The sequence below is a fragment of the Mustela nivalis genome (genome assembly GCF_964662115.1).
Source record: "Mustela nivalis genome assembly, chromosome: 14".
In the NCBI taxonomy this organism is placed as follows: Eukaryota; Metazoa; Chordata; class Mammalia; order Carnivora; family Mustelidae; genus Mustela; species Mustela nivalis.
The window spans coordinates 13,931,644-13,958,169 of NC_139033.1; the positions used below are offsets into that span (position 1 = coordinate 13,931,644).

The following is a 26,526-nucleotide window of genomic DNA, read 5'->3' on the forward strand; positions in this document are numbered from 1 at the left end:
AGATTACTCAGTTCCTGCAGTTTCCTTTCTGTGAGCTTCCTGTCTGTGCAGAGTGAATGAGGCACATTTACTGGTAGCATTTCAGGCTGACTACCATAAAGTTCTTTCTGCTCACAATGAGTCTTTATTATGTCAGTGCACAAGAGAACTCCCAGGATCCCACACTTCTCTAGGTTCCAGAGAGGAGGAAAACTCTTCATGAAACATGGATCCACGGAGGTCTGTCACTTCAACAGGCAATGCTGAGAGCCAGATGTAGCTGATGGGCTCAAGGGGGCTGCCAGGTGCTGTATGTGCCATCTTTGGGCTCATCTTTGCAACCTAATTTGGATCACGCTAGATCATACTAGATAGATGAGCCACCAGTACATTAGTGGAAATAAAGGAAAACAAATAAAGAGAAGCAAAATGAGAGGGAGGGCAGCTGTATTTCACAGATGAGCTATCAGCGGTGGGAGGAGTGCAGAAGAAATTGGGGAAAGTAAACATCACTGTGTTCTGTAAGGAATTTCTAAAGAATGGAGTACAGTTCAGCATTTTCTTATTCTTAATGACCTTGACCTTTTAAAGGTCATGATTCTTTTACACTTTTGTCACTTTTTCCATTTGTACAACTGTCTCTTATTGTTTTCCCTTGTATCTGACCCATGCTCCCATGACGGGGTTAACTAGAATCTTGGTTCATGACGCACTCTTCCAGGGCCCACTTTTATCTGGATATGAGCACTCGATGTATCCACATCTTTGGAAATGAGCAATTTGGGCTTAGCGTGTCCAGATTTTCCATTTGAAGTCCCAAATTCTTTGGTTGGGTGTTTCAGCATCTTCTGGCTTCTCCAACTCTGGTTAAAGTCTGTGGGTCAGCTGGGAGCCTGGGGGGTTTGTTTTTCCTCCTTTTTTTCATCAGGTCATGTGAGGGGGACACTTTTCTCGCTGGGGGTATGGGGACGTGTGTGGAGTAACTTCCACCTCAGGGAGACAGCTGCTATATGTGTGCCCCATGATGCTTTTCAGCTGGCTCTGCCGTGCTCTTCTGGGGTTTGGCCACTGCAGTTGAGTGTGCTAATGGTGATGGTGTTGGATGACAAGTTGTTCGGTCTCTGCCCTAACCCAGCCTCTGGGTCAGTCCAAGCCATCTGGGCAAGAAAATACTCAAAAGGGCGCCTGGGTGGCTCAGTGGGTTAAGCCTCTGCCTTCGGCTCAGGTCATGATCCCGGGGTCCTGGATCGAGTCCCACATCGGGCTCTCTGCTCAGTAGGGAGCCTGCTTCCCTCTCTCTCTGCCTGCCTCTCTGCCTACTTGTGATCTGTCTGTCAAATAAATACATAAAATCTTAAAAAAAAAAAAAAAAGAAAATACTCAAAAGACATTTTTTAGTCATGAGAAGCTAAAAATCATTCATCAGTGTAAGTATGGCTATTATTGACAAGCTGTCAATGTGCCAGGCTTGTAGGTAGATCATTATTTAATTACTGAAACTGTTATGCAAGATGGGTATGATTATGCCCATTTTTTAAGGAACAAGGGCTCAGAGAAGTAAGACACTTGCCTCAGCTGACAAGTATTGTGTATGAGCTAAACACAAATCTGTTTCCAAAGGGGACATCTTCTCCCCTTTGGGCCTGCCCGGTGCTGTCCTCCACTTCCAATGTGCAGAGTATGGAACCACCAGGTTTCATGGCAGCTTTGGGAGAAGGTGTCCATCCTGGCTGTTCACAGTGCACGGTGGAGCTTTCCATCCCAGTGGCCATTACAGAAGGGGGCAGGTATGGTGGTAGTGACAGCTGGCGCCTCCCACCTGGCGCAGCAGGTGCTGGCCATGGTGCTGAGCACCCCCAGTGCTGCGCCTCACGAAATCCTTACCGCAGCCCAGTGGGGTGGGTACTTAACTATCTTTCACCTTCACGTGCTGGAAAACAGGCACAGACAGCTTAGATGGTCTGCTCTGTGGAGATCACACTCCAGCCTGGTATTATCTTGCTGCTTTGTAGCTCCCTCCTTTCTTTCTGAGGGGGGAGTTGTGCTAATATAGGCCTACATTTTTAGACAGGGAAGACCTGGCCCTTGGCTCAGAATTTCTTTTCACTGAATCTTAAAGCATCCTGCAACAACGTTTTACCAAGGTGTAACCTTCTCAATCAGCTGCAGTCCTGTGGAAGGTGGACTGCATAAGTGAACTCTAGTCATCTATGGGCCCTGGCGACATAGCAGGGTACAAATTAACCCCCCATAGGCATGGTTTGAATCCTAGCCCTGTCTTGTATTAACCATGCAATTTTGGACAAGTGATGTCTAGCTTTCTGGGCCTCATTCTCTTCATCTGCGAAATGGGAAGGCGGCACCCATTTTGTCAGGGTTGCTAGGAAAATGAAATGAGCTCCTCTGAGGACGTGCTAGCCAATAGGACCTAGGTCGGTGATTCAGTCTACTCTCTGCTGTCTGGGAGAGCAGTCACGGGCCACACTGAGCACTTGAAATGCAGTTAGTAGGTCTGAGAATCACTTTTACCCCCTTGCATTTATTCTGATTTGAATTAGTTCAAATTTAAATAGCCCCATATGGCCAGGGGCTACCACCCTGGGCAGCAGAGATGAAAAGCATTTAGAACCATGCCTGAAGCGTGGGCTTGCTACCATTTGACTGTAGTGTGGAGAATCACCCAAACAAGTTTCCCAGGCACCCCCAGACACCATTACGGGTCTGTTCTCGCTCTGCAAGAATGATTTAACAGTTTTATCTTAGCTGCCATCATCATCACTCTCTCATTTTTTGTCTCCCTAGCATTTATCACAATCTACAATTTGGTCATTTACCTCTCTTATATTATCAGAATGTAAACTCCATGGGAACAAGGGCCTTTCTGTCTGTTCCCTGCTATGTCTCCAACACCTTGAATAATGAATGCCTCCCTCTAGCTGGCCTTTTGGGAAAGGGTTCTCTGTGGTGCTTTAGTGGTGCTTTCAGCCAATCTCTGGTCCGACATCCTGCCCTGTTAGGTTGTGTATTTTGTATTGGTGAGGTGAGAGAATGTTGAACTATTTCTCCCACTGGCATGGGAATAAGGCAAAGGAGGAAAGGATAGCCAGTTCACACATGACTTTGGGGAATCTCTCAAATAAAAAGACCCAAAAACTATCGGGCGATATAAAAATGAAGTTTAATTTCAGTGGGAGGGAAAGTGTGTGTTCGGTATATTCTGAGTTTGTGACATATGGGATCTTGTTGGGGCAGCTTATTTACAGGTGGAAAAATTATTTCTGTCATAAGTCAACCATGTCAATCCTTGGTGCACAACATTGAACTCAGGATGGGGCTGTGCCACGTGCAGATCAAGGGCTTGGTTCACGCCAGAGGAACTTTCCATTGGAGTCAGAGACTCAGAAATGAGGAAATGCTCATGTCAAGGTTCGAAGAGGCTTTCCTGGGCCATGACGTGAGAAAAATGTGGACAATGCAGCAAGTTCTCTGTTAAGCTGACTTTATTCCATTCACAGGACCATTCTTTATTTCTACTGTCGGACTACTCATTTCAAAAATGTACTGTTACAGGACTTCTGAAAGCCCGGGAACCGCTTGAATCACCAAGAGGTTATGGTGAGCACAAGCAGCTGGACATCATCGGTTTTATTTTTTACCTTTTGAAGTTGCCAAGGCCTGTTAGAATAGGCCGAGCAACCCATCCTCCTTTTAAACCTGTGCCTAGAGGTGAACTATCAAGCCAGCATATGCTCCTCGGCACCCACTGTGTACTCAGTCCTATGCCTACAATCTACCGGGGTTGTGAGACTCAGCCAAAGAGAACAAAGTATAATGAAATCCTCATGAGGTATACGCCAAGTACAGGGGCCAGGGGAAGGGTTTGCCTCCCACGGCACCCAAAGTGCTTTCTGATTTACCTGCTGTCTCCCACACGAGGCTGTATACATCCCTGGGAGGCAGGGTCCCAGTCATTTGAGCATTCCCAGGGCTGTCTGTACTGCCAGGCATGTGGGAGCCCCCGGTGAGTGCTGAGAGGAGCAGGACTGCCGGGGCAGAGATGGTTTTGTTTTGAAGAGGGACCAGGTTCACATTGGAGAAGGTGCTTCTGGTGAGGTAAATGTGGGGTCTTTAGAGTAGCAGTGAGGCCAAGTTGAACATGGAAAGAACATTCTGGGGAGTGGTAGAAAATAAGGTTAGACAGAAAAACCAGGATTGGATTTCAGTTGCTTATTAAAAGCCACTCAGAAAAATGGAGCTGGAAGAAGAGAAAGAAAATGGGGGAAAACTGAGGTTTTATCCAACAGAGGCGAAACCTGGAGTGTTTAGTCTGCTGGCGCAGGATTATGGAAGGCCAGAGCCTGACAGCACATCCTCCTGCTCTGGGGAAACCACCTGCACAGAATGTTTTCAATGCCTCATGCCAAGCTATGCCCTTTTACACACTCGTTTTACACATTAACAAACAAGCTTCGGCAGGTTCAATAACTTGAAGTCACAGCTAGCAGAGTGGCAGGGCTGGCCTTCATCCCCAACTGGGCTGACTCCATGGCCACCCCCTTAGCCCAGGGCCCTGCTCCTCATCCCACACGAAGGTGACAACCCACAGATGCTTTAGTGCGTGCCCTGCAGAAACAGAACATTGTTTGCTCCACGTTCCATTTTTTCTAAGTCCTCTCCTGCCCTTTTCTTTCCCCATATGTTAAGTTTTAAGCTTCTCGGACCTATTCTTTTTTTGCTTGATGCTAACTAGAAGTCCAGGGCTTACACTTGATGATGCTGCTCATGAAAAAAAAAAAAGATCTCAGAATAAAAAAATATTTCTTTTCTCCTAAAGCTGCAGTAAAGCAGACATTCCTTTGTGTCTGGGTTAAGAAGCTAATTCTTTTTTTTTTTCCTAGATTTTATTTGTGTGCGAGAGAGAGAGAGCGCGCGCGCGCGCGCGCATGCACACAAGCAGGGGGAGTGGCAGGCAGAGGCAGAAGCAGGCTCCCACGGAGCAGGGAGCCTGATGTGGCGCTTGATCCCAGAACCCTGGGATCATGACCTGACCTGAAGGCAGACACTTAACTGTCTGAGTCACCCAAGCGCTCCAAGACACTGGTTCTGTTAAAGAACTACAATCGTACTCCGCTCTCGGGTGTGGAAATGAATACTTCTGTTTCACTACCAAACAAGTATTTTAAGACAGCTCGTCATTAGAGATTGTTGCTAATTCACTTAAAATATAACTTTTGATTTCGAAAAGTTTGCTTTTCTAATTAGTTGTCTCATTGATAATTTATTGATTTATTTAAAGATTTTATTTATTTGAGAGAGAGCGAGAAAAAGTAGGAGAAAGCTAGCAGGGTGGAGGGGCAGAGGGAGAGGGGGAAACAGGCTCCCCACTGAGCAGAGAGCCCAATATGGATTCCCAGGATCCTGGGATCATGACCTGAGCCGAAGGTAGGTGCTTAACTGACTGAGCCATCCAGGCGCCAGTGATTTTTTATTTTAATAATACAACTTAAAATGACATTTCTTCTGTGAAAATATAGAAACCTTTAAGGTTTCCTGGTTAGAGAGGGGCCTGGCATTTCTCTCTTCCTGTGGAAGATTAAAATAAATGTAGACACTGACAAAATCCTTATTTGGATGGACTTTGAGTGTGTCCATCCACATCACCATCGGTGCCACACTCAGATGGCTAAACAGAATGGGGAGTAGAAAGGGGAGGCTGCATCCCTGCTGGGGGCGGTTCAACCTAGCAGAGAGTGGGAAGAGTGGTGACTGCTTGGGTCTTGAAGAGCTGGCCTGCCTCTGCAGTCTGACTCTAACCTGCTTTCCATAAGCAGCTTTTTCTCTTTGTTAGAGAATCGATGCAGTCATTGTTTTGTGGCTGATGTAAGATACACATATCTACGTACACACATACAACATATTTCAAGAGCAGAAGGAATTCACGCATGAATGTTACAATGTGAGACAATTGTAAGCAGTCGGAATTAAAGGAAGAACACAAGGTGTTCCATCCACTTGAGAGTGTGACCCAGTTAGAGCGGTGGTTCTCGTCTGGGCACCGGGGTTGTCACAATCAGATAAGGGGCATGTCCGGCATCTAGTGGGGAGAGGTGAGGCATGCTGCAGAATGGCCTACAATGCACAGGACAGATCTCACAACAGAGAACGATGCAGCCTGAAACAGTACGGTGGCTGAGAAGCCCGGGGCTCGAATCAATCTAATTGGAGGCAGGCCTTTTTTTTCTCTTTTGCTTGAGGTTTACCCCGCTCTCCTTGGGTTTCCTGGCTTGCCAGTAAGCTGCGGGTGGATGGAGCTCTTAGGGACCAGCTCCAGCCATATGCGGTGTTCTCCCTGCAACCAGCTGCTGACCCGAGAGGGAAGGGCAGCTGTTTGAGAGAGCTTCTCCCCCACCGCTGAAGCTCCCAGTGGGGTGCAGCTGAGGGAAGGTGCTGCTTTACCGGCCTCCCAATGCTGGCCAGAAACACACGCACTGCCTTTCTTTATTTTGCTTGGAAGAAAAGAGCTGCATGTAAACTCCAATTTGCTCAAGAATATGTTCTTGGGGCACCTGGGTGGCTTTAAAGCCTCTGCCTTCGGCTTGGGTCATGGTCCCAGGATCCTGGGATAGAGCCCTGTGTCAGGCTCTCTGTTCAGCAGGGAGCCTGCTTCCCTCTCTCTCTGCCTGCCCTCTGCCTGCTTGGGATCTCTTTCTGTCAAATAAAAGTATTTAAAAAAAGAAGAAGAATATAATAATGTTCCTCCCTTTATCTGATAGTCTAAGATGTCTTTTCCTATAAATGCTTAAGACCTGAGAAGCGGAAAGGGCGAATATGAGATTTCTGAAACCCCAAATAGGGACTCCAGTATTATGGTTACAAAAGTGATATTTTTAGAGATGATAAATGGATATATCAAAATTGACCCAATATACACTTTCCATGGGAGTACTTTGATCTAGAACAGTTAATGAATCTCTAGGAAATTTTGATGTCTAAAGGCTTTAACATTTCTTGAATGCAAAGGAATTTCTGTTTTTAAGGAGACCATTAAATAGTATATATGAATCTTAAAAGGATTTTAAGGACTCCAAATTAATTTATAAAACCATGCCATGCCAAAACCCCTAAAATTTACGCATACTAGCACTTTAAGAAAAGCTTTCCAGGCTGGGAAAAATGAAAAAACAGGCTCCATAATCACCAGGAAATGCTATTTATAAAAAAGAGCCATAATTTAAACTTCATTATTTGCACAAACGTATTGGAAAAAAATCAAAGAAATTAGTGGTAAATCTGGCAAATCTTAAAATGGTTTTCTACTTAGAAAAGGTCTCTTCCAAAGTAAAAACAATCAGGTTATAAGAATCCCAGTTTACGGGGTGCCTGGGTGGCTCAGTGGATTAAGCCTTTGCCTTCAGCTCTGGTCATGATCTCGGGGGTCCTAGGATCAAGCCCCGCATCCAGCTTTGCTCAGCAGGGAGCCTGCTTCCCCCTTTCTCTCTGCCTGCCTCTCTGCCTACTTATGATCTCCCTGTCAAAGAAGTAAAATCTTAAAAAAAAAAAAAAATCCCAGTTTAGAAATAAAATTTAAAGATATAGGTACAAATTGAAAAGCTATTTATCTGTTTAAAAAAGCCTCTGTAATTAACAAAGGGATGAAAGTATTCCAATACGACATGCATAAGAGAATTAAATTATTCAGGTGCCCTTTAGTACTCTTGAGGCAAATTCTCTCACGCACTGTTTTGTCAATTTGGGGCGTAAGGAGGGTCCTATTTTCCTCAGTGGGGTCACATAAAGCATCCCACTTCGTTCTTTCAATAAAGCAAGCACCTTTCTCTGAGTACCTCTGAGCCAGGCACCAGGAAGGACATTGGAATACCCCAATGAATACAACAGACACAAATCCTGCTGTCACAGAGCCAGCCTGCTGGAGTGGGGAGGGACTGACAACCCACATATATTAATTCTTACAGAAAAGTAGGATTTTGCACAAAGGCTAACTTAAATTGTACTTCATAAATCCTTTACACTTGCCTTACTATCAGCTCGTGGTTTTCCACACCATCATTTAAGAGCTGGTAAATCTCGATGTGAGTGAGCAACTGATAACTACAATTTAAGAAAATCATGTAATTTATGTTTTAAAAATCTTAGACAATATTACCTATTATAGTAACTTATAAAGTCACTCCACTTTAGGGGTCCCTGGGTGGCTCAGTTGTTTACTGTCTGCCTTTGGCTCAAGTCATAATCCCAGGGTCCTGGGCTAGAGCCCCACATTGGGCTCCCTGCTCAGCTGGGAGTCTGCTTCTCCCTCTGCCCTTCCCTGCCCCTTGTGCTCTCTGCTCTCTCTCATGCTCTCTTCCTCAAATAAATAAAATCTTCAGAAAAAAAAGTTACTCTGCTTCCATTAGCTGAGTAATGTTTTAAGATACTATATTTCTGACAAATTCTTAGTCAACAATTGCGTTATTCTTTAATGTGAGTTGTCTATATTTTCTAAAATCCCTCATTCTATTTGGACTAGAAGAGTACAGAAGTAATTAGTTAACAATCTACACTTACCTAAAGACACATAAAGAAACTAAAATTCAAATGGGAAAAACCATACCTTATCTCCTCACAACCCCTGTGGGTCATCTGCTGAGTATTTTTTTTTTTTTTTTTAAGGTTTAGTTTTTATTTCAGCAGGGTGGGGGGAGTGGGCAGAAGGACAGAATCTGAAGCAGACTCCCAGCTGAGCCCAGAGCTGGACGCAGGGCCTGTTCCCACAGCCCTGAGATCATGACCTGAGATGATGACCTGAGTCAAAACCAAGAGTTGGACACCCGACTGACTGAGCTACTCAGGTGCCCCATTTTGAGCACTTGTTCTTACAGCTCAGATTAAGATGGTAAAAATCAAGTGATTTTAAATGTCTGATGACATTTAAAACCCATAATTTAAAATCTCTAAATATTATTTAGATAAACTGCTCAGAATGACTGTGTGAATCAGGTATATTAAAGTAAATCAATAAAAATTTGTGGATGACTGGGGAGAAAAGATTAACAGCTGCAGACCAGATAATTAATCTCTGATGCAAACTCTTCTCACCGAAGGAGAATCTTTATCAATTTTTGCTTCCACAGTCCATCCAGAAGACAAATATATTGTCCTCACTGGAATATGCAGTCCCGCTGGTGTTTCTCTCTTTTTTCTGACTCTCATTCTGACTGTGGACGGTTATGAGATGGCGGTCTCAGTCTGACTGTGAACATAGTGAGGCTCCTCACTCCGGGAGGAGTTCATTTCTCATGGTGCTCATGTTACCCTATACTGGGGGCTGCTTTAGAGCTATTTTTCTTTCGGTGAATAATGTGGTCACACCTATCTAACAGAACTCACCATTTTCAGACTGACCAGTTCCTTCTGGATGCTCTTCCCCATGCTGTCCCTGTCCCAGACCAGGCGCCTGCAGTAAAGGGCCTCTTGAGTCTGGCAGGGAGTCCTTGCAACCAGACCATGCCTCAGACAGTTCCTTGATAGCTCCAAAGGACTTAGTTTCCTCATCTTGCTCCATAGCCTGACACCCACATGGAAAAGGATGCTAGGGATGATTAGACATGAATTCTATGCTCTAAATTTTCCACTGTAGCTCAACGTTATATGCACTGTCCTATTTGTCAGGCTCACATTGTGGGTGTAGAGCAGGTGGGAGAGAAAGAGAATGGCTTATCTATCCCTTGGGGGGGTGGCATTTGTAAACATATATTCAAATTAGCTTTATTCAAATGAGGAAAATGGTTTTAATGTGAATGTTTCAGCAATTTCACCACATGTAGAAGCTACCCACATACAAAGGCTGTCATAATGACTGTCAAAAAGGACTTCTGAACTAGTCTCTGTCCAGATTTGGCACATTAAGTGTGTCTGTCTATTAGCAGGAAACCACAATTCACAGGTCAGACTGTAAACAGAACTCTAATGCCCTATACAGTCACCAAGGCCTTCATTGTATCACCCAGAGTCAGAAGAGGTAGTGAATTATCAAGATGAAATTGAAAGAAATAATCTGGCAGGATTTTGCTGAAACTGGACTGAAGTGGCTGGATAGATATCCTACTTATGGACAAGAGTTTTAACTGACAAAAATCTGGGACCTTCACCTAAAAAACTGAGCAGGCTCCCAAGACGTCTAGGTACCCTCCAGTGGCATGTTAGTGTTCTGGGAGAAGCTGGGTTCTCCCAGTGGGAAGTGTTGATAAGGGGGTGTCCACGTGCTTCAGGTGCTGGTGCAGGAAGCCTGGGTGACTGGGTGAACATCCGGGTTCATCAGTCCAGAGTATCATTTCAACTTTCCCGAAGGGAAAAGTTGCAGTTCTGTAGGGTTACTGGTCCTAATGTGCCCTGGACTTAACGGCAGCTCTGGTAGGAAGACACTGGCTCAGCCTTTTTAACAACTTCTCAATGCATTCACTCTTCCTCCAAGGCCCAGCAACAGGTAATCTGCTTCCTGTCTGAGCTTCTGACATGGAATGATAACCTGCACAGGAATGTTTGTGGTGTCCCGAATTTCCTCTGAAAGGTACTCCACTCTACAGCCTGCTGGCAGGTAGAATTCAGTGTAGTGTTCTAGAATGAGCCAATGACTGGTCCAAACTGCTCTGGTTCCATACTATAAGCACGGATGAGACCGGAAAACATCTCCAACAGACAACACTCCACATACCTGTTTCTAAAAAGGCCTCACCTCTGGCTTTACTTGTTCCATCTTAGACTTTTCTCTCCTAAAAAAACAGCTTTGCCCTCGACAACATTTGGCTTTGCTCATCTCTGAAGCAGGTCCTAATACCACAGCTTCACTATACTGATAAACCTCTTTCTGTCAAAAACAGACTTGACCACTTTCTTGATGGGAATGAACTGTTCACCTGAAACCCATCACAGGGGCTGAGAAGGCTTACTTAATCCTTTCTCCCTATCAGACAAGACTGTGTTTTCCATTCCCCTAGGGCATTGCAATAGGCCAGGTCAATGAGCAAGTAACTCATTGGCTAAACTTTCTGGTCTGGACACCAGGACTGAACCAAAGCATAAAGATGAATTGTTGCTGGAGACAAAGTCTGACCCCTCCTTGAAAGGAATAGACCATACCTAATAATCCCTGCTATATATTTGTCTACGGGAACATAAAAGTGAACAACCAACTTTTTCCATCTTTCTCACCAAAATGTAAAACAAGTATTTCTAAAAACTGCATCTGGAGGTGCCTGGGTGGCTCAGTTGCTTAAACCTCCAACTCTTGGTTTTGGCTCAGGTGATGATCTCATGGCTCACGGGATTGAGCCCTGAGTCCAGTGAAGAGGTCTGCTTGAAGATTCTCTTCCTCTGTCTGCCCCCCATGTGTTTATTCTCCCTCTCAGATGAATAAATCTTGAAAAACAACGACGACAACAACGAAACCTGGATCTGCTCCCACATGCCACAAGCCACTGGAGGAGAAATAAAACCAGTGCCTTGCACTTGGGTTGACAGGTATGACAGGTGGAGAGAAAGGGGTTAAAAGAGTCTTCTTCATTGTTCGGGGTTTGGCACGAGCCTAGCCACCTACACTTGTTCATCCCTAAGGACACTGGATAAGAAGCCAACAGAAAAATATGGCAATCCTGGGTTATTCTGCTACACAGTGAAGGAACTGTAACTTGGGGAACCAGTGTTTTTGCGAATACTCTAAGTGTATGGAATAGATAGCCCTTGCAGGGTATAATGCCACACACTGTGAGGCGAAATGTGCAACTTCAGGAAAAACAGAACTGTAGCAATACAGGGAATTGTAATTTGTATGTAGCAGCAGTGTTTAAGCAACTTTACGTAAGAAATGGGGCTTTTTTAAAAGGATGCCTCATAAACTGTCTTACCTACAGTGAAAAGGCACAGGTGCATTCAGAAATAGATAGGGAAGGAAATCTGAAGAGCAGAAGTAGCGGGTCTAACACAGGTCTTAATTTCACATGGTAGCTGTCACCGAGGAGGCAACAAAGAAACTGCAGCAGCAGAGTACTATATGACTCGAATTCCATTTATTAAAAGTGCTCTGTTGTTTCTTTTCCCCCCTCTTCCTTATCGTCAGCTTTAAGCATTTCAGGCTTGCTCTTTTGTTTGGTGCTAACCGAAGGACTTCCACTGCTCAGTGCTGAGAATCCGGCTAGTAGAGCGAATCTTGACAGAAGGAGTACACATATTCCCTCTTCCTTTAGAGCTACAGAGAAGCAGACACTCCTTGCTTCAGAAAGCTATTTCTGATAAAATGATAAACTGGCAGGAATCGCAAAGACGTGTAACTTAGTCTGCTCACCAGTGTGGAAACCTGCATAAAGTACAAAAACTCCTGTTTTCTAGTTAACAAAGAGGCTTTTAGACAGCTGTGTGACGGCCTCAGAGACTCTGGTGAGGAGCTCTAAAAGGCAACCTTTGACCTCTAAAAAGGCTGCTTTCTAACTGGGTGCCTTACTTGATAATTTGTTGACCTCGTCATAATATTTAAAGTAGCCTCTTGGATTTTTTTTTTTTAAGTACTAAGTACTCAAAAGACTTTATTTTTTGGTTGGCCAGAGGAACTTGATATTCTTCTCTTTTTCCCTTCATGCATAAAGTATAAATAAAAATGTATTCCGTGTTTAAAGTTTGAGTCTTTGTCTTATTTAAATGATCATACCCAAATTCAGCTGGGGATAAACCAGCACAAAAAGCATGAGGCAGGGGCACCTGGGTGGCTCAGTGGGTTAAGCCTCTGCCTTTGGCTCAGATCATGATCCCAGGGTTCTGGGATCAAGCCCCACATTGGGCTCTCTGCTTATCGGGGAGCCCGTTTCTCCCTCTCTGCCTGCCTGCCTGCCTCTCTGCCTACTTGTGATCTCTCTCTATCAAATAAATAAATAAAATCTTAAAAAAAAAAAAGGCATGAGGCAAACTCATGCGTTAAAGAACAAAAGAGAGGACACCTGGGTGGCTCAGTGGGTTAAGCCTCTGCGTTCGGCTCAGGTCATGATCCTGGGGTCCTGGCATTGAGCCCATGTTGGGTTCCCTGCTCAGCAGGGAGTCTGCTTCTCCCTCTGATCTCTCCCTTCTCATGCTCTCTCTCTCTCTCTCAAATAAATAAATAAAATCTTAAAAAAAGAACAAAAGAGAAGAAACTACAAGTTTCTGAAAGAGTAAGCACACATATACATTAATTCAGGATTGGTTTTCCTTCTAACTTCTTCCTCAACTGGAGGGGTCAGAAGCTGTTTTAATTCAATCGTCCTGTTACCATTATGCTCCCCTTAAATCCTTGTACAGAGAACATTTGTTTGGGTGCTCTGCTGTTCACAGGAAGCTCTGCTCTGCCCCTTGGCTACAGAGTCCTAACCCCACCGACCCATTTAAAACATGTATCCTGACTTATAGTCAACAGCCGCCTAATCTTTCTTATTATGGATAGATCATCCCTATTGTTGATAAATTATCATTCCCAGGATTGGTTTAGCACAAATAGGACGCACCTTTTTCTTCTTCAGACAAAGCTCCAATTCACCTAATCTTTTCAGTACATTGTAATTCTATTTCTTTCAGCTGTGTTTTACCTTCAGCTGCCAACATATATTTAAAAACAACACTGACATACTGGAAGAACATCCAAGGCAATTTACTGTAGGTGGATATGACTGGATTTTTTTTTTTTCTGTGAAATTTGAGTCATGTTTGAGTAATGAAATAAACAGAAACTAAAATGCAGAGCAAGCACAAGAATCAGCCCTTAATCAGTATCTTTAAAAAAATAATTTCAGCTAAGAAGAAAATCTATTCACCTTCACAACCTGCTGACTCTGAAAAGAATGACTGACATCATCCCATTTTTAAAAAGAGCTTTAAAAAACATTCTTCTGCTTGCCTTCATAGAAATGGGCAATTTTCCTCTTAATTGAATGTTTATTGTAGAAAATAAAAGTCAAAGGAAGAAATACAACTCACATATAATTAAAGAGTCTTTTAAAAATCTTTTGAAAGTGAGAGTGCTGTATGACCTGTAAAGCCCCATACAAGAGCAAAGTAGAATTAAAATCACCTCTGATACCAGGCTGGCCTCTACCCTGGTAGAAATCTTCTGAGAGTTCAGGCACATTCTGGGGAGTCCTTATGCCCACAGCAGTATCTCTGAAGCCAGCATTAAAACAAAACAAAACAAAAAAAAGCCACAAAGCCCTTCAATTCACTGCCACTGGAATTCCTAAACACCCATCTCAGAAGGCCTCCCCCACACCCCATGTGATACTCCTAGTAGCCATTCCTGCTCTGTTGGGGAACGGGCTTATCTGGAAACTCTGTGGGGGACGGAACAGCCCCTGTTTCCACTGCTGGAGATTCTAATCATAAGCAACTTCTGCTTTTATGTCAAAGTGAAATCTGTCTTCCTCTAAATACTACTTGGCCTCTTCTGTACTTGGGAATTACTCTAAATACATACACTCCCTTTGCTACATGACAAACCTTAAATATCTGAAGACAATTAGGACACATTCACTTCTCTGCAGGTTTAAACATCAAAGCTGGAGATGTGAAAATTGGTGTCATTAAGCTAGCACCTACTTAATAGTCTGGAATGTGAATCTGAGTCAAACATGTGAAGCATATAGAGGCACCTAGTCATTGACTTTTAAAGATATCCAATCCAGTAGATGTAATTAATTTTAGTTAAAACATGTGTGCCCACTATGTATCAGGAGCTTTTTATGGCTGACCTTGTTCCAGACAGAAGAAAAAGGCCCATGTCTTTTCTTGTTAGACATATGAGAAAATGCTTTTTAAGTATTTCTTAAAAGCATCAACGTTAACATCAGTACTGCTGCAAATGTTCTCTGCCAATTAAGTAATGACATTAAAATGAATTTATCCAATGAATCACAGATGAAAGAGTTAAGAACCCAAGTGATCTTCCATGGCAAGCAAAAGGATTCACTTAAAAAAAAAATTAACAATATTTTCCAAGAAGCCTGTTAAATTGATGTATTTACATGTGCTAAAATAAAAATCTGATACACACAAATAATTGTTTTGTATCTCAGATTTTAAATCTACCTAAATTAAATTTACTGAGTAATTATGACGCAGAGAAACAAAAACTATTTTAAAATTTTTCAAGTGTGTATATGTAAACACACATATATACACAAGTATATATACATATTACAAGTCTTAAAACCTTTCCCCAAAAATATTTCATAGAAGATGAACATTTAGCCAAAAGAAATAAATTTAAAACATCTTTGGGGATAAAAGTCATTTTGAATGTTAGCATCTTTTTCCTTACAATTCAACGGGAAGAAAATGCAGGCACGTTCTTGACAGTGCAAAAAAAAAAATCATTTAATAAAACAATAATAATGTTCTTTATATATATTTCATACTTAAAAATCTGATTAAAAAAGACCCAGCAATTCTAGCTTTACCACTCTTACAGGTAGGTTTCTGGAAATGCGTAATGTATTAAAGCACTACAGCCTCGGAGCTTGTATTTTGTAATAAGACTTATTACCGCAACCTAAATTTCAGAGCTCGACTCTATTTCCTCTTAGGTCACCTCATTTTCAATCGCCGGAACAGATCATACCGCTAAATATCAAAGTGTGAATTTAAGCAATACAGGTCAGCATGAAGACGCAAGTTAGATCAACTGGAGTAACTCGCTGTAGCAGACAGCAGCTCTGTAGCCAAGCCTGCGGCTCTGCTGCATATTTGCATTATGCTCAATTTCATGAATCCCAAGCAAATCGTTATTAGGGTCATCTAAAGCCCACATCAAAGCTTCAGTAAAGGGCTGTAAGGTAGAGTACTTACGTAAAGGGTTATTAGGACAGGAGACAACGCAACTTATCGGGGAGGGTCTCTAACGTACAGAGGATGGTAAAACGCATTTAAAAAGGAAATTTGGATGAAGAGGGCCGCCTCCCCCCAGCATCCCAGACAAAGCACGGCCAGGCCCTCGGGCGCTCCTGGTGCACCTGCAATGCGGATCCCTCACCCTACAAACCCACCCCAGGGATGGTCGGAGCAGCCCCTGGGCTGGCCGCTGCTGCCCCATCGGACTGGCTTGGGTGCGCGGTGCGGGCGGTCCGCAGCCTGGACTGGAGCCCTGGCAACGGCACCCCCTCCCCATAACCGGCTGGAAAACGCTGCAGGCAGCGGGCGCGGGGTCGTTGCGCCTCACTTCTGCCCTCCTTTCCACCTTCTCTCGTCTCTCCCCCCGCCACCGCTGTTTCCTCAAGGGGACACCCTTCCCCACCGCCGAGAGCCCTGGGGGTGAGACGCGAGGACCCCCACCCGCTGCAGAGAGGGCTTTGAAATCAGCCCTAAATAAATTCCTGTCCCGACAGGTGCCGCCTCCCCCGCCAGCGCCCGCAGAGCTTCCCCAGAGGTACCGCCAGGTGAGCGGGGCTGGACTCGGTCACACCTCGGGCCCCGCCTTACCTGCGGGCGCGGCCGTCGCGGTCCTTCAGGCGGCTCCCCCCCTCGGCGCGGTCCTCCCGGCGGGCGGCTGCGGGGGCTGGCGGCCCATGGGCGGGGCGGCGGGCGGGGCTGGCTCCCGGCTCCGGCCCTGCCCCGGCCGGGCGGCCGAGGGAGGTCAGTGGGCGCCGCCCGCCGAACGCATCTCGCCGGCTCCCACCCGAGCGCTCGCCGCGGTGCACGCTGGGAGCGAGGGCCGGGGCGGCGAGGCCAGGCCGCGCTGACCGGGCGGACGGCTGAGGCGCCGGGGCGGCGGCGGGTCTGTCTGAAGGGCAGGTCGAGGGAGGACGCTCGATACTCACTTTGCGGGGAGGGGGCGACGCCCCCCCCACCCCCAGCTGTGGCGGGGCAGGGGACGGGACCCAGGGAAGGGAGGGTCTGGCCGGTGGGACGCAGGCGCAGAGCTCAGGTGCGGCCGCACTGCGGTTGCCCAGGGTAACGCGGGCCCGGGTGGGGCGGGGAAGGAGGAGCGAGCAAGCGAGCGGGAGCGCGCGCGCAGGGCCGGGGGGGTTGGGGGGGTACCCGGGACCCGCCTGGGATTGGGGGGAGGGCGCGCGCGGGCGGCCGACGGGGGCGGGGGCGGGGGGGTTGGTGCCGGGGCGAGGGCCGGACGGCGCGCATGCGTGCGGCCCCCGCTCCCCCGGGGCTCGTCGGCCCCGTGCGTGCGCACGCGCGCTGTCCCCCGGAGGCGTCTGGGTGTGCGGAGCGCGCGCGCGCGGCTCGGAGGCGCACCTGTGAGGTGTCCCTTGAGGAGAGGGAGGGTGGGTGCGCGGAGCCCGCGGCCTGGGGCGCTTCAGCCCCTCACTTGGAGTGAGTTGTCGGGCGGCCGGGCTGCAGTCCCTCTATTTCTTTTCGGGAACGAGGCGGGGGCGGGGGGCGAAAGGGGAGCGGGCTCGGGGTTGGAAGGAGGATGAGTGGGTTGAAGAAAAGAAAAACAACCCATCACTTAGGATGGGCCTCGCGCGGGGGCCGGCCCTTGGGCGTCGGTGGGGAAGGTCAGAGCGGTCCCCCCCGCAGCCGGGCGGCCCGGCGGGCACCGGGCAAGGCCCCACGGAGCGCAGCCTGGCCTCGGGCCTCGGCCGGCCGGCGCGGGCCCGCCGTGCCGGGAGCGGGGCGCGGGGGTCACAGATGGCGGCCGGGTGCGCGGCGAGGGATGGGCAGCGGCAGGGGCGAGGCCGGGCGGAGGCCCCCCGGGAGCCGGACTCCCGAGCCGGGCTCCATTGTTGTTGGAGCCGAGGGAAGGGGGAGCGAAGCGGCTTCAGAAGCCCGTGGAGCCGCGCCTTGGAGCCTTTCCAGGCGGGTCCCCGGAGAGGCGGTAATGGCCGCGCCGTGGGAGCGGGGAGCCGGGCTGCGCCGCGGAGAAGCCCGGCTGCATGGTGTGCTGTTGTGTCTTTTAGAGCGCCCCGCGTCCCGGCAGAGCCCGCCGAGCATCCTGCTCAGGTGATGAGGAGCCCTTCGCGCCCCCAGCGCAGAGCGCCGCTGCCGCTGGACGCCTCCATTGTTTGACCACAACAAGGGCCGGATTCTCAGCCAGGTAAACTGGAGGGCCGCGCGGCCGAGCTCCCTCTCCACTCCCGCAGCCCGAGGAATCCTCTCCCCTTTCAGGACTCGACTGCAGTTGGCTTACTGTCCCCCGCTGCCGAGTAACTCGCGCTGTCCACCTCCCAGGCCTTGTCCCGTCTGGATGACTCTTCCCGCATCTCTGTGCCAAGTCACCTCTCATTTCCCTCAGAACTCGGCTCCTTTGTGAAACCTTCCTGGCCGAACTCTAACAACTCCATCTCTCTAGGAGGGGCTTGCGCTGTACTCGTCCAGGGGCTGGTTTGTTGGCTGGTTGTCTTACTGCAACAAAGACTAGGTATTAAAAATTAATTTAAGTTACTGCTTTTTTAAAGGGACGTCTTTGCGACCTTTAGGTGGTTCATTGTTTGAACAGGATTGTGCCGGGTTTTTTTTTTTTTTTTTTGTTCTTGTTGTTGATATGTTTTGTCTTCTGTTTTAGAGAGGCCCCGACTTCCTTTATAGTTGCACAGCTTTTAGAGCAGAAAAATGACCTGTCCGTTCAATCCATAGGTTAATTTAAATTTTAAAAGATTAGTTTTAAATAGGTAGAGTAACTAATTTTCTTGGTAAAAAGTAAAACATCCCAGACACGCCTGACGTCTTTCTCTGCCAACTCCTGCCATAGTTATCGGAGATGATAACTATTACATGTTCCATGTGTATCTTTCTAGATCTTATAAAATGTTTCCCCTTGTGTGTACTTGCATTATCTTTGACCGTTTTAACAAGTACTAGTGCATTCTTATCTTTCAGTTTCAGCATGTAATGCCTTAACTGGTGTTGGAGAAGTGCTGCATCATGTTCCATAGTTTGGGTATCCCCTAGTTAATTTAGCTATTTCCCAAGATGGGTGGCAATTTAAATTTTAACTTTATATTTAAAGCAGCTCTTTGGGTGGTGGTTCTCTGGTGAAATGAAATTTCCGTTGAAGGGAGCATAAATCTACACTAATTACAGACGCAGGCCCCTAGGATGGAAGTTCTCTTTGGTTAGGACATTTACATGTGGGACTGCTACCCCTCCCCCAATGTAATTATGACTCTAGTACTTTCTAGTCCTTTGACCTTGAGGAGGTCAGTCAAAGCCTCAGTTTTCTTTTCTATAAATGCTGATAATACCTGCTCTGTCTACTCCACAGAGTTGAGGGGTATGAGGTTTTCACATGAAAGTGCTTTGCAGAATGTAAAGAAGTATATAAATATTGGTTTTACTAGCTTTTGTGATCCAAAAGGACTTTTTATTTGCAATGTAATTTATACTTTTTTTTGACCAGATGTGTCTGTTACAGTATAATAGAGATCTCCAACTTTGAATGCTTTTAATTTGCGATTTTGCTTTAATTTTTATCAAGGACCATTAATATGTTAGACTTCTTAAAGAGAATTTGACAAAGCACGTTTTTCCTAGTGCTTTACATACTTTAGAAAATAAGGCATAAAATAGTGGATTGTGAATAAAGTATCAGTGAAGTGAATGCTACATAAAACAAAACTCATATTTAAACAGAACGTTTCCTAATGATACAATTTAAGTATGTATTTTCCTTTGGCAGCATCAGATTCAGGTTAGCTGGTATGTCCTTGGGGTAAAATGTATTCTTAATGAATTTGCAGACAGTATCAAAAAGAGTCTTAACAGTTTAAATATTGATTGATATAAAGGGTATTGTTTTAAGATGTCAGAGATACAATTAAGGTTTTTTTAGGTGTTTTTGTTTCATTCAAATATATTTGAATGCTTGTGGTGTGGCCAGCATAATCAATTTGTTTGTGTTCTTTTAAGAGTTATAATCTATGGGGGTGGAGGGAACCAGAAATGATACAATCCTATAACTGCATGTATAATCACAAACGGTATCTGTTAGGAAAGTTAAGTAATACTGGTTATAAGAGAGTATAAAAAGGAGAGCAAATTTTAGATTGTGAAAAGAAGGCCCAGGAAAGACTTTGTGTGTGTGTGTGTGTATATATATATTTTTTTTCTCTCTTTTTCTCTTTCTTTCTTTCTTTCTTTTTTTTTGCAAAAATAAGATTTGAGCTGAGATCTGAAGGTTGAGTAGGCGTTAGCGTAGAATGATGGGGGATAATTTTCCAGGCAGGGGAATGGCATGTGGGGAGGCCCTGAAGGGAGAGAGAGCTTTGCCCATTCCAGGAACTGAAAGAATGACTTGTGGATAGATTCTGGTGGGTGAGAGGGAAGTGTGGCTAGGCAGGGGGCCAGATCATGTAGGGTCTTGTAGGACAGGTTAAGGATGTTTTATTTTATTCTCAGTGAAATGGGAAACCATTGCAAGGGTTGGATCTGAAGCAGGAGAATGACATAATCAGATTTGCATTTTTAAACAGCCACTCCAGCTGCTGCATGCAGAATGTGGGGGTGGTGGTGGGAGAGTAGAAGTAGGGGAGACTAGGTAGGCAGTTCAGAAGTCTGGAAGAGAGGTATCTTTTCCTTGGAGTTCACATTGAATTCAAACTGCCACCTAAACTGCAAACAAAATAGATACTTGATTTTTTAAAAAATTCCTTGTTTCTTAGTTTAAAAAGTAGGTGTTTTTTTGTGCTAAAGTACCCATAAATATTAAGCTAATTATCCACAATCTACTTAACAGAAAGTTATCAGAGTCAAATTAAAAATTGGGTATTATTTAACATTGCTTTTGTAAGTTTTATTAAAGTAGTAATATATGAAATTAGAGTGAGGTAAGGATCTAAAATTAGAATAAGGGAAGTATTTATAGATGCTATTGGCTACAAAAATGAGAATAACAAACCATTATACAAAGAAAAATTGAGTAAGTGGGTACACAATGGATATATAAAATTCATAACTTTCTGAACACCAGAAATAACCTGCATAAACTAAAATGGAAAAGAAAAAAACCAACCAAAAAATAGGCTCTGATCACAATACAAAAAAACATTAAACATGTAAGTATAGCTTTATTGAGACAAGTGCAGTCTGCATGGAGGACCCTGTAAATGATCCTGAAAGATAAGAATGTCTTAAACGAAAAAACAAACCATATTCCTGGATGTGATGTTTAGACATAAAGCTATCCGTGTGGGATGAACTGGACAGAATAATTATGAGTAATGAGGTGGCACAAATCCTTTGTGATAATTAAACATGTTATAGAGCCCCATTCAATACAGTGTTAATGCTGGCTTTACAATATCTGTACGGGTCTCTAGAACCTATTCAGCACCCCAAAAATATGTATGGGAATATAGTAAATGATAAATCAGCATGAATGCCCCCTAAATCATAAAGAAAATGTGGAAGTAGATATTAAAATCTGGAAGAGAGGGTTCTGTGTGTTAAGGTGGACAAAGACTTTGCAATCAGACCTGAACTAGAATCTTCTAAGTGAGGAAAATAATACCTGCTGTGCAGGTGTTGTGAGGGGAAGAGGTCTAGGTCCTGGTATTTCTCGGGTGTTAGGATCTGTTATTAGTTTAAAAAAAAAATCAATGTATTAGACTACAAAAAAAATTTAAAACTTCTTAAAGAAGAGAGGGAAAACAAAACCCTAAGATTAGAAGCCAAACCACAAAGTAGGAAAATATTTGTGACAAACATAAGTGAAGGCTTAATATCTTCAGCATGTAAGGAACTCAGATCAATGAGGAAAATAAGAAAAGTCCACACACAAGTGGTTACAGGATGTGGACAGACAGTTCACTGGAAAGAGCTATAATTTGTTAAACATGTACAAATAAGTCTGCTGTCACTAATAATCAAATAGTTTGTAATTACTCCTCCAGAAAAGTTAGATTTGATTCTCAAGAGCAACAGAACTAGAAGATGTTTAAAAATGAAACAAATGCAGAAAAGCTTTATAAAGAAAAACCTTTACCTGAACAATTTAAAAGCTAACCTTAATAAATGGGCAGGCATACATGTTACTGGAGGGGAAAGCATTATTGTAAACATTGAAATATTCTACAAAGTAAGCTGTAATTTTAATGTAGTTTCACATAAAATCCACGTGAGAGTTATTTTTGGACACTTGATAAATTCTAAAATTCATCTGGAGGAGGAAATGTGCTAGAATGGTCAAGAAATTTTTCAGATGGAAAAATAATGATGGAAGATTTGCCATACCAGATATTAAAACATACTGTAATGCTGCACTGATCTAAATGGTGAGCACAAGCATCGATAAATTATTTCACGGAAGAGTAGAATCCAGTAACAGACCCATTTATATATAGGAATTTAGGATTGAATAAAGTTGGCATTTTGAATACAGTTGGGAATTGATTATTCAATATACTGTGCAGGGATAAATGGGAAGAAAGATTTTATTTCTACGCATTCAAGATGAATTTTATTTGGCTCAAAGAACTAACTCAAACACAACTGTAAAGATACTAGAAGAAAAGGGAATTATGTGGGAGACTATATTATGTTGGAAAATCTGATTTTTTTGTAGACCACTAAGGTAAGACCAAGACCCAAAATCATAAGGAAAGGAGTGATAAATTTGAATCATTATCAAAGTTGACATTTCTGTGTGACAAAAGACATTTCAAGGTGACAGGAAAAAATTTGTAACATGTTTAAAGAGTTAAAGAATAACAGAATTGATACAATTAAGAAATGAATGGAGGAGAGAAGTAGTTCCCAAAGAAGTGAGAGTCAAAGCAGTGAAGAGGGTTTCAGTGTCACTTGTGATTAGGGAAATGAAAATTAAAACAACCAGATTTTTTCAGTGGGGCTTTCATGCAAGAATTTAAAAGATAGTGAAGGGTGTGGAGGAAAAGGCACCTAATACATTGTTGGGAACACAAAATTGGATCTACCTTTTCAAATAATTTGGCAGAGCCTATAAAAAATTTTGAAAACATGCTTTGATCTAACAGATTCTCCTCAAGGAATCTGTAATATTCCCACAAGAGAACATAAGTTAGTATGTGCAAAGTCTGTTGTAGCATCATTTATAATAAATGGGAGATAACCACAGATAAATTTTGGTATCTGTATACTATGGAACGTTATGTAGCTTTTAAAAAGAGAGGTAGATTTATATGCATTGACGTAGCCTGGATGGATGCCTGGAATATATTGTTGAGTCAAAACAAATTTAATTCCATCTTTTTTGTAAGATAAAAAAAAAACCCAGATATTCTTGTGTGTATGTTCTGAATAAAAATAGAAAAAGTCTAGAAAGATACATGGAAAATATTTAATTGTGACTTAGGGAAAAACAAGAGAGACTGATTTTTTTATTTCACATATTTTTGAGTTTCAGTTTTTTTACAATGAGTATTTACTTTTGTGATTGAGATGTTATAGATTCTTACTTATCAATTTAATAAAGGCCTACATTTAGACTAAAAAATTACCATACTGAGGAGGACGTGGGGAAAATGTCATACTGTTTGGTTACATTGGCCATGTGTATCAAGAGCCTTGAAAAGTATTCATATTCCTTGATGTAGCAACTGATCTAGGAACTGATCAAAGGCATATTTTTAAATATAGAGAGAACAAAAAATGTATATCCTAGAGTTATTTTTTAGGGTGCTTTTGGAGAATGATTAAATTGTGGTATGTCCACTGGATAATATATAGTTGTTAAATGTTTATGAAGAAAATGTATTAAAATGCTTATGACAGTGTTAAGTGGGAGAAAATCAGAATACAAAATTGCATATGTGACATGATTCAAACTCTTTTTTTTTTTTTTTTTTAAGATTTTATTAATTTATTTGACAGAGAGAAAGATCACAAGTAGGCGGAGAGTCAGGCAGAGAGAGAGGAGGAAGCAGGCTCCCGCTGAGCAAAGAGCCCGATGCGGGGCTCAATCCCAGGACACTGAGATCATGACCTGAGCTGAAGGCAGCGGCTTAATCCACTGAGCCACCCAGGCGCCCCTGATTCAAACTCTTGATCAAAGATCCCAGTAACCCTCCACAAAAACCTATGATGGAGAAGTGTCTAGAAGAAATAAGATGAAAATCTTAAAAATTATGGACTTTGGGAGATATAGCATTGTGATTTAAACCTTTTTTATATTTTCTAGAATTATATGTATTAACATTTATATTGGAATATTTACTTTTAAAAGTATATATAGGACATAGGTTAGTTGTGTGGTTAATAGGTATGTGCGCTTTTAGAAATAGGCAAGCCCTATCATATGTTAAAGCATACTCTAAAATGTACTCTAAAAACTAGTATTTGAACATTTTTGAGTGATGCATTTGGAATAAATTTGAATGAATTTTGCTGCTTTCAGTATTTGGAGGAAAATTGGTTCTAGCAATATGCACAATAAAAGTAGTTCTCATTTTCAAATATTCTGTCTGTAGAATAAATGCAGAAACTTGAACATGGGCCGTGGGATTTCTTTTCTTGCTAACTCCAGTGTTTCGAATGCACAGATTTGGTCATGGAGCAAGTTGTATTTTCCTGAGTCTTTCAGGATGAGGAGGGCTTAGCCAGCTGGACCACAGGCAGAAGCATCGAGAGTATGGCTACGGTGCAAAGCCTGCAGAGTGGAGCTCAGGGTACCTGGGAACATGCAGTGTAGGCGAGGTTATCATCAGGGCACATGGGTTCAATTCCTTACCAAGTGTTATTGTGGACCTGCAGTAGGAGGTGTGGATGTGGAGGAACATGTGCTTTAGTGGACAAATCCAAGTAAGTGTGATAGAAGAGGTGCATTACAGGACACGTAAGGGCTCTGGGAACACATGGAAAGACCTCGCACAAATCCAAATTTGAGTGTAGGGGTGAAAGTGAGGGATTGCTTCCCAGAGGAAGTGATATCTGAGGTGGGCCCTGAAGGTAAACAAAGGGAACAGTTAGTGTAAAGGCCTGGAGGTAAAAGGAGTGTGGGGAGGAGAGCACAGGAGTCAAGGCGAAGTAGTAATTAAGACCTGGGGAGTTTGAAGATGTTTGGTTTGGCTGGAGCTAGAATTGGAGTGGGCAGCGGTGAGAGACGAACAGAGAGAGATAAGTAGGAACTAACATTGTTCAAAGTTTAAAAACCACATGAATAAATGTGGAAAATACCCTGAAAGTTAATGGGACCCTTTGAAGAACTTTAAGCTGGGTGATAGCAGTCCCTTTTACATTTTAGAAAGATTACATTGTGGATAGTGGATTAGAGGGAGGCAAGACTGGAGGCTTTTATAGGAAAAGATGACAGTGGCCCGAATTACAGCTGAGACAGCATAGGTAGGGAGAATAAATTCAGGTGACACTGAGGAGATAAAGTAGACAGGCCTTCATGAGGGGGAGGAGGGGGACTGATCACCAGGTTTCTGGCTCAGGCAGCTTAGGGGCTGGTGGACCCATTTCCTGTAGTTGAGAGTATAGTTGGCTTTGGTGAAGAGATACCAGATTGGGTTTTGGACATGCTGAGTGTAAAAGGCTTATAGGACAGGTGTGTAGTTAGCTGAGGAGGATTTTATGTGCATCTATATATGCTTTGATACATGAATGACTGGGCACTGTGCACAAGTTCATTATTAAAATCAGTGTTTCTATGTGGTAAAATTTTTTTGGAGTATAATTATAGAGTTATAAGTGGTTTAAGATTAGGAAATACGTGTCTGGGTTAGACTGGACCGTTGATGCCTGTTACATGGAGTTATATAAGATTGCACGAGCCTAACTTTTGGTAATATTGTAATTGTCTTTTGGACTAGACTCTGCCAGTCTGAGCAGGTGGTGGTTTCTCTGAAGAGTGTTAGTGCTCTTGTTGTCAGTACATGACTGACTGGAGTGCTCTCTGTTGATGTGGACAAACTGGTCCTTTCCACATGGAGGCAGCCCATACAGGGGCAGACACGCAGCTGGAAGTGCTCACCTCACCATTAGAAGTTGTCTTAGTCCATTCAGGCTGCTATCACAAAACTAGCCCAGATTGGGTAGATACAACAACACACATTTGTTCCTCGCAGTTTTGGAAGTGGGAAGTCCAAGATCAAGGTCTGGCAGATTCAGTGTCTGGTTGAGGGCCCACTTCCTCATTCACAGGTTACCATCCTCTCCCTGTGTCCTTGGTGGCAGAAGGAGTAGGGTCTCTTGTAAAAGAGCACTAATCTCCTCATGAGGGCTCCACCCTCATGAGCCAGTCACCTTTCAAAGGCCCCACTTCTAATACCATCACATTGGGTGTTGGGTTTCAGTATATGAATTTGGGGTGGTGGTGCACGCATTTAGTGTACAGCGGAAGTGTGACAGGAGACCTGAGAATCATTCACAGTGTGCTTGCCGCGTGGCTGGTGCGGCAGCCACGGGAGTGGGTGAGAACCTGTGGGGCAGAACGAGAAGCAGCTCAAAGCAGAGCTGCAGCTTGTGGGCATTGAGGGAAAAGGTAGTGGAGAATGTGCCTACAGAAGAAGTTATTAGAGTGGAAGGAGCATGTCTTCATCAGAGACCATTTGGTGGTTGAAAAATCCCATTTGAAATGGCTTAAGTGAAGGGGGATTTCTGAGGAGGTCTCCA

The 26,526-nt window shown here is 44.0% G+C and overlaps 1 protein-coding gene and 1 long non-coding RNA gene across 5 annotated transcripts in view; one reads left to right on the top strand and one right to left on the bottom strand.

The window, feature by feature from the left end:
• Positions 1-16,915, bottom strand: part of CCDC92 (coiled-coil domain containing 92) — a 30,532-nt gene extending 13,617 nt beyond the window's left edge. Inside the window, exon 1 of one of the 4 annotated variants that reach the window (XM_082698594.1) lies at positions 16,803-16,915. The gene's annotated coding sequence lies outside the window, so the exon portion shown is untranslated. Of the gene's footprint in view, positions 1-16,464; positions 16,618-16,802 lie in introns of those variants that run through there. The other 3 variants (XM_082698592.1, XM_082698593.1, XM_082698591.1) reach the window with 3 other exon arrangements.
• A 239-nt stretch (positions 16,916-17,154) lies between these two features.
• The window catches only part of LOC309847812, a 44,514-nt gene continuing 35,142 nt past the window's right edge, over positions 17,155-26,526 (top strand). Inside the window, exons 1-2 of the long non-coding RNA XR_014302641.1 lie at positions 17,155-17,310; positions 17,898-18,034. This is a non-coding gene — a long non-coding RNA (uncharacterized lncRNA). The remainder of the gene's footprint in view (positions 17,311-17,897; positions 18,035-26,526) is intronic.